The following is a 9,160-nucleotide window of genomic DNA, read 5'->3' on the forward strand; positions in this document are numbered from 1 at the left end:
CCTAAATCTGTAATGTTAAAAAGTTAGTGTCTGTGATTTTTTCTTCAGGCCACTTGAAACTTTGTTAGTTTTCACAGTAAATAAGTTGTAAAAAAGCATAACGGCAGGTGGTGAAAACGGAAAATCTTACATTGGAAAAGTAGCGGAAAATAAGGAAACTTTGATTTTCAGAAAAACGAACCCGTCTAAGCAAACTCCTGATTTCTAAATGATTTCCTTTTATTTTTGTTTATGTCATATTACTTTTTTTTTTTTCATAACAAAGCATAAATGTATACAATCGTCTAAAATGGGAACTAACTACAAACTAACCATCCGTCGGAAGTGTTAACTATGGCATTAAACCTAGATATTTCCCTGGAATATGGTCTACTAAAACATAAAGTTTTGACCCCGACGTGATTTGAACACGCAACCTTCTGATCTGGAGTCAGACGCGCTACCGTTGCGCCACGGAGTCTTCATTTGTATAAATTATGACAGGTGTGAAAAGTTTTCATAAATACCTACTTTTACTGCTACTTTGTATTAATTTCTAAATATTTTTGTAATGAAGCTTCATAATGATTTCTTTATACTTGTATTGATAGGGGAGCCCAAGCTGGGATTTTTGCAGTTACTCGAGCGCGTCAGATTATCACATGGGGAGAAAACTTGTAGCCTGTAAATGTGCCTCTAGCATAATATATTGGCTCTTAATACAGGGGAGTTTGTTAAAGGGGTCCGCAAAAATCTATCCTTAGAGAAACTCGATATCGTCTGATTAAGATACCTTAACCCATGTAGCACACAACGTCCGATGGACGTCCATATAACGTACATTTAAAGTACAAACGTCCATGGACCAAAACTGGACGTAATATGTACGTCCATTACGCGACGTCCATTGGACGTTTGATTTCAACGTACATTGGACATCCATTTGTGGTCCATGGAGATTTTACACAAAACGCGACTATTATTATGAGTAATTATATTTATATACCTTCTTGTTTTAATCAAAGCAATATTATTAGTAGAATACAAGAAGCTTCTAATAAATGTAGTCACATATTTTTTCATCATCCAATTAAAACACTGAACCCCTAAAATTATTTTAATTAAACCTATATAATATTATATGATGATAAAACGATGGTAAACTTTTTCAGAATAACGGAGCTAATAGTCCATTCTTTCGCGGTTTTTGCTCTAAATTTTAAAGAACCGCTTGGATTGACATGAAATTTGGCATACGTATAGTTTACCTGTTAAATAAAAAAAGTGATATTGTGCCGATGTGTGCTTTTGCCATGGGGGTGACTTTCACCCCCTTTTGGGGGTGAAAAAATATATGTCCAAAATAAGTCCGGAAATGGGTAAACTGACTAATTATAAGTAACTTTTGTTCTATAGAGCTTTTTCGCCAAGTCAATACTTTTCGAGTTATTTGCGAGTGAATATGTTCATTTTTCAACAAAATAACCACATTTTTAGACGGTTTTTCGCAAATAACTCAAAAAGTAAGTATTTTGTCGAAAAAAAACGTTCTTAGCAAAAATATAGCTTATAAAAAAGTAAAAAAAATGGTGTACGCATTAGGTCTCTGGATCTCGTAGAGCCAGAGTTATAGCCAATGAAAAATGGATTCATATTCACCAAATTTCAAATAGAATATTTCGACGTGAAATATCCAAAAAACTAAGCACTTTTTGGGGAAAACCCATTATAACTTTTTTAAAGTTTTTAAAAAACGCTTTATTTCTGTTTTTACAAAATGTTTGTAGTATTAAATTTAAGCAAGTTACGCTCAAAATAAAGTTGGTCCCTTTTGTTTTTGCAAAAAAAATCGGGAAAACCACCCCCTAATTAGCAACTTAAAAATGAAATTAATCGTTACCGCTCCACAAATTATTTTACTTATGTTGTGTTTATATGATCTGTAAGTTTTATCGATTCAAAGTGCTTATTTTTGAAAAAAATTGGTTTCAAAATAAAATTTTTAAAAATTTAAATTTTGAAAAATATGCTTTTTTTCAAAATCACTTAAAAATTGTTAGAGATACCAAAAATCTCGAAAAACAAAAAAAAAAGTCAGATTTGCTTTTCTGAATATCATGTATTTTTTTGTTTTTCTATTAGACAAAAATTGATTAAGATTTGGTGTTTCTAAATTTGCATACATTCGTGATCAGTGACTCGTTCAATCCCTTTTAACTACAGCCCTTTCAATAATAAGGACTTTGAACCGATGAAACTTACAGATAATATAAACAATATATACACGAGTCAAGAAAATTGTGAAGTCGTAACGACTAAGTTCATTTAAGATACTAATTAAGGGGTGATTTTCTCGATTTTTTTTACCAAAACCAAAAGGGACTAACTTTATTTTGAGCGTAACTTGCTTAATTTTGATGCTAGAAATTTTTAGTATAAAACAGAAATGAAGCTTTTTTTAAACACTTTAAATAAGTTTTAATGAGTTTTCCCCGAAATGTGCTTCATTTTTGGTTATTTCACGTTAAAGTATTCCATTTGGAATTTGAACGAATATGAACCTATTTTTCATTAGCTATAACTCTGCTTCTACTAGGTATAGAGACGTGATATATACACCATTTTTTTTTTAAATTTTTACAGGCTCTATTCTTGCTAAAAATGTTTTTTCGACAAAATAATTATTATTTGAGTTATTTGCGAAAAAACGTCTAAAAGCGTGGTTATTTTGTTGAAAAAATGAACATATTCACTGCCAAATAACTCGAAAAGTATTGACTTAGTGAAAAAACTCTATGGAACAAAAGTTACTTAAAATTAGCCAGTTTATCCATTTTATGACTTTCTTTGGACGAATATTTTTTCACCCCCAACAGGGGGTGAAAACCACCCCCAGGACAAAAGCACATATCGGCACAATATCACTTTTTTTCTTTGACTTGTTAGCTATGTGTATGCCAAATTTCATGTCAATCCAAGCGGTTCTTTAAAATTTAGAGATTTTGCAATGTTTTACCGTTAAAGAACGGACTATTACGCATCGGTAATTATAGAACTTACAATAATTAGACCCTACTAATTTAAATCTTAAATGTGCATTTTGTAACTGTTAAATTTCGCGCCAAACTAAATGAGAATCTTCTTGACAACGTTGTCGCTCTTCACGCTATCGGTCGTAAAAGGTGTATTAGGCAGGTACTTTTAGGGGATTATCGCTGTTAATGTCCACTTTACATCAACAATAAATTGAACAAGAAATTGACAAAGTTATTCAAGGCCAAATTTAACGTGTACAAAATGTATGGTTTGTAAAAGAAAATGAAGGAATTTGATGAAATAGAACAATTGGATATGTTTTATTTTGTCAAATTTCCTTATTTCCTTTTTATTCACGGCAAAATTGGGTGTTTTGTATAAGTCAAATTTGACCTTGAATAACTTTGTCAATTTCTTGTTCAATTTATTGTTGATGTAAAGTGCACTTTAATTGTTGTGGAATACTGAAGGAGGATTTATTTATGATAATTCACAGAATGGCAAACCCGCTTGCAATATACAACCGTACTGACTCTAAGTTCTAAGATATAATAATGTTTGGAAAGAACAGAACAGAAATAAACCTCTTGAATGTGCATGCTTGATAGGGCGTCATTATCTGAATTTTGTCTTTATTAAGTTATTACATACAATATAATAATCCTGTGATATCTTTGTGTTTGCTGTTTATCGTGCAAGTGCAGTCGTGCATTAATGAAGTTCCTATAATAAAGTTATAATAAAGAGAATTAAAAAAGGTATTTTGTGTAATACTTTAAAGTATATATAAGTTTAGTATTATAAGAACTATTTCCTATACCTAAAGGCTTTTTGCTATGTACTTATGTATTCAAAAAATTATGGACACTAGATTGCTTTCTGAAAAGTGCCCTATAAAAATGACTATAAGACGTACATTGAATGTACATCATATTATGTACATTGAATGTACATAAGATGTACACTAAAAGCTTCAACAACGTACACTGTACGTTTATAGCGGACGTTCTATGGACATCCAATTTTGTGAACTCTGGACGTTCATTGGACGTCCATCGGATGTCCATTGTACCTTAGCGGGACGTCCATTGGACGTTCCAATGTACACAGATGTACGTCCATTGGATGTCCATAAAACGTACTTGTGCTATCTGGGAAGTTAAACACGTGCAAAACAGTGTATATTTCAAAAACCTGACGATTTGAGCGGATAAGGAAATGGGTGAGTCACAAAGTTTCACAAAAAAATAGCCAATATGACCGTCAGATCGAAAAACTAAAAAACACGTGTTCAATATTTTTCAAAACTCTATCGAATACTACCAAACACGACCACCAACGGAGAGGGGTGGGGTAAATTTAAAATTTTAAATACAAACCCTGCGATATTTCGTGAAATGAACATCTGATGGAAAAACTGAAAAATACGCGTATTCAATATCTTTGAAAAGTCTATCGAATGACACCAAACACGATCCCCCAGGGAGGTGGGGTGGGGAGTTACTTTAAAATCCTAAAAGGGAGCCCCCGTTTTTATTGCAGATTTGGATTCCTTAAGTAAAAATAAGTAACTTTTATTTGAGAGATATTTTCGAATTATGGATAGATGGCGCTATAATCGGAAACAACGATTGTTGGGAATGGAAAATTAAAAATTGGAAAGCCCTCACTTTATAAAAACTTAACTTATTTTGGTTTTAGCACCTACTCTTCACAACCCAATATGTCCCCGTAACGCTCGAGTAATTGCAAATTTAGCATACTTTACTCCCCTACTATATTTATCAGTTATAATATTTTTATTGGTTTGTCTGATGTTGGCATTGGGGTATGAATTTGTCACAAACTGTATTATATTATAACTATCTTATAAATTTTAAATAATTTCTTCTGTGGATCAAGGGTCATATTTGTGAGTTTTATGACAGGATAAAGGAGAAATGCCACTAATACCAGTATCCTATACAAGGTAAAAATACTCCAGGGAAATAAGCGTATTCAATATTTTTGAAAAATCTGTCGAATGACACCAAACACGATCCCCCAGGGAGGTGGGGTGGGGAGTTACTTTAAAATCCTAAATAGGAGCCCCCGTTTTTATTGCAGATTTGGATTCCTTAAGTAAAAATAAGTAACTTTTATTTGAGAGATATTTTCGAATTATGGATAGATGGCGCTATAATCGGAAAAAACAATTGTTGGGAATGGAAAATTAAAAATTGGAAAGCCCTCACTTTATAAAAACTTAATTTTTTTGGTTTTAGCACCTACTCTTCACAACCCAATAGGTGCCCGTAACGCTCGAGTAACTGCAAATTTAGCATACTTTCCTCCCCTACTATATTTGTCAGTTATAATATTTTTATTGGTTTGTCTGATGTTGGCATTGGGGTATGAATTTGTCACAAACTGTATTATATTATAACTATGTTATAAATTTTAAATAATTTCTTCTGTGGATCAAAGGTCATATTTGTGAGTTTTATGACAGGATAAAGGAGAAATGCATACCAGTATCCTATACAAGGTAAAAATACTCCAGGGAAATAAGGTTTTTGTCGGGACACTTGAGCAGCCAGGTTGCAAATGGATTTTTTGGGTACTATATACCTAATACATTATACATACAAAAATGCCCGTCACAGTTCGCAGGAGAAACTTAGTTATTAACAAATAAGGGTCAAAAATGGCAGTTTTTTCGTTTAAATCGCTACAGGTTAAAACAGGATAATCAAATATCTTATTTATAGTATTCTTCTTTTAGTAGATGAGCCAATGTTTAAAACGGCAGTTTTTTAATTTTGGTCCGATCATTTGTTGCTTCGAAAATTGCAAAATAAAACTAAAATTTCGAAAATAAAAAATTTGCTATAACTTTCGTGAAAGTGACCTTATGACTTTTACATTTCACAAAAAGTTGAGTCAAAGAGTCAATATACTGAACAAAAAATTATAAGACGATTCGTCAATTAGTTTCAATTTTATTCAATTTGTTTTTCCCAAAGAGCTTTTTTTTGTAATGTTTTTGTTCAGAAAATAATAATTATATAAAAATTCTGTGGAAACCACATGAAAGAACAATAGTCTTGTTTTCAAATTATTGAAGAAAATCATTAAAAAGTAATTTTTGTCACTACGAAAACATTTTGCTAAAGTAGAGTCATTTTGACTTGAAAACAATTTGAATAGCTTTGTTAATATTGACTGTAGAGTAAATTTACCTTGGAATTTCAAAAGCTGGTATTTTTACACAAATTTTCAAAAAAAACTTTTCGCCTATGTTAATTACGGTCAAAGTTAGCCACTGTTATTATTTAATTCACATTAGCCATTGTTATTATTATTCAATATACATACAATTCTCCTGTAACAGTGTTAGTTACCATACTACTCCAAAACGGCTTGGCCGATTTTTATGAAATTTTACAAGTTTATCCTATGGGACTGAGAATAGGTTTTAATCTATTTTTCATATCCATAAGTTATAAAGGGGGTTGCCCCCTGACATTTTTTTTATTTTTTTGGACAAAATTGTCTGTCTTAATTTTATATGATGTAGGATTAAAAAATACATACAACCCTTAACTTACACTTTTCCATCACCAATCCATATTTGTTAATACCCATCTATATATTTACATCTATAAAATTCTCCTGTCACAGTGTTAGTTGTCATACTCCTCCGAAACCGCTTGACCGATTTTTATGAAATTATATATGTATATTCGGTAGGTCTTAGAATCGATCGTAATCTATTTTTCATGTCCCTGAGTGATAAGGGGAACTCCCCCTAATATTTTGAAATGTTAGGTGGGGATTTACGTACATAACGTACTCTACAAGACTAAGAGTACATATAATTTAAAAAAATTATGATCAAAATCCATCAACAAGCTCTGGAGATATTAATTGCAGCATATGTTTGAAGAATCAGTTTCATTTTTTGCTTGCACGGATTTTAATAATTCATTTCCACCGACCACAAATCGATTTCGTTAGAACGTTATTTTTAAAGCTTTATTAACAACTCTGTTGAAGTTTAAAGTTTACTTAAACTTTTACACATAAACTATATACCTTCAACTTCGAAATGGCGCTAGTTGGGTTGCTTAATTGTTATAAACAAAGTAGCTGTCAATTAAATAAAAAACTCGCTAACTTTGACTTAATTAACCTAGGCAAAAAGTGTTTTTTTGAAAATTCGTAGAGAAATAACCAGCTTTTCAAATCCCAAAGTAGTTTTAATCTACAGTCAATATTAACAAAGTTATTCAAATTGTTTATGAACTAAAAATGACCCTACTTTAGTAAAATGATTTCGGAATGATAAGAATGACTTTTTAATGATTTTTTTTTTAAATACTTTGAAATCATGACTTTTCTTCTTTCATGTGGTTTTCACAGAATTACTATTTTCTGAACAACATTATTGCGAAAAAATAGCTCATTGGGATAAACAAATTGAATAAAATTTAAACTAATTGACGAATCGTCTTAAAAATTTTTTGTGCATTATACGGAGTTTGTCTCAACTTTTCGTGCAATATGAAAGTCTTAAGGTCATTTTCATAAAAGTTATAGCTATTTTTTTATTTTCGAAATTTTAGTTTTATTTTGCAATTTCTGAAGCAACAAATGATCGAACCGAAATTAAAAAACTGCCATTTTAAACCTTGGCTCATCTACTACGAGAATAACAGTATAAATAAGATATTTAATTACCCTATTTTTACCCGTAGAGATTTAAACGGAAAAACTGCCATTTTTGACACTTATTTGTTAATAACTAAATTTCTCGTACGAACTGTGACGGGCATTTTTGTATGTATAACGTAGTACTCAAAAAACCCATTTGCAACCTGGCTGCTCAAGTGTCCCGAACATGGTAAATTTTTGCCTTATTTCCCTGGAGTAAAAAGACAACACAAAGTACCAGACGCCTTCATCGTCCTTTGCTGACTTGGGTCCTTAACATTTCACTTTACTGGTACCAGTCATGGGTGGAATGACAATTTTTCCTATCTACTTTTCTTGTACCAACTCTTGTTTTTCGATTTTTGGTATTCTCGCTATAAAGGACTTAAGGAGTGGCGGCGTGGTTCTTTTCTTACACGAGTACTATACTGAAATTCACATTCAGATAGCAGCGTACGCCTGTGCTTTCTATATGGTAGAAATAACAACAATGCTGTAAAAGTTTTTAATTGAACGTTATGGGCCGGCTCCTATAAAAGAAATTATAATTTGGGAATTATTTTTTTCTTCTTCATGTGCTGTGCTCGATTATCGAGCGTTGGCTATCAAATTGGCTATAGTAATTTTGTTGACGATAGCTCGAAAAAGGGATGCAGAGGATCTGTTAAACCATTCTCTCAGGCTTTTAAGCCATGATGTTCTTCTTCGACCTGGCCCTCTTCTTCCGTTTACCTTGCCTTGTATTATTAAATGGAGTATGTTTTATCTCTGTGGGTGTAGCGTAGCATAACATGGCCAAAATATTCAAGCTTTCGATTTTTAACTGTTCTGACGACTTCCGTGACATTTCCCATCCAGTGCATAACAACTTCGTTACGAACTCTATCTACCCAACTTATTCGTAGGGAAATATTTTTGAATGTAAAATGGAAAAATACTACACTTTTGTGAACTTTGTATTGAGTTGGGCCCTGCTTATTTTAAAAAAGTAGCAATATTTTTCAATGACAGTAGAAGTGACACTGTTATCCTATAGCCGCACACTGCTACTTGAATGTGAATTCCCCTATAGGTGCTATCCGGTGCTACCACAACTGAAAACGAGAAGTGGCATTGTCGTGTATCAGTGGCGTATTAGATCATTACTGCTTACAGAATAAAGGATAAAGGATAAAAGATAAAGGATAAAGGATAAAAGATAAAAGGATAAAGGATAAAGGATAAAGGATAAAGGATAAAGGATAAAGGATAAAGGATAAAGGATAAAGGATAAAGGATAAAGGATAAAGGATAAAGGATAAACGATAAAGGATAAAGGATAAATGATAAAGGATAAAGGATAAAGGATAAAGGATAACGGATAAAGGATAAACGTTAAGAATAAATGATAAAGGACAAAGGATAAAGGATAAAGGATAAAGGATAAAGGATAAAGGATAAAGGATAAAGG

General features: G+C 32.0%; 1 non-coding gene across 1 annotated transcript; it reads right to left on the reverse strand.

Annotated features, from left to right (window-relative positions):
- Positions 1–388: 388 nt before the first annotated feature.
- Positions 389–460, reverse strand: Trnaw-cca (transfer RNA tryptophan (anticodon CCA)). Its single transcript has one exon. It is a non-coding gene; the product is annotated as a tRNA-Trp (tRNA).
- Positions 461–9,160: the final 8,700 nt, after the last annotated feature.

This window comes from Diabrotica virgifera, chromosome 7, assembly GCF_917563875.1.
Source record: "Diabrotica virgifera virgifera chromosome 7, PGI_DIABVI_V3a".
Taxonomy (NCBI): Eukaryota; Metazoa; Arthropoda; class Insecta; order Coleoptera; family Chrysomelidae; genus Diabrotica; species Diabrotica virgifera.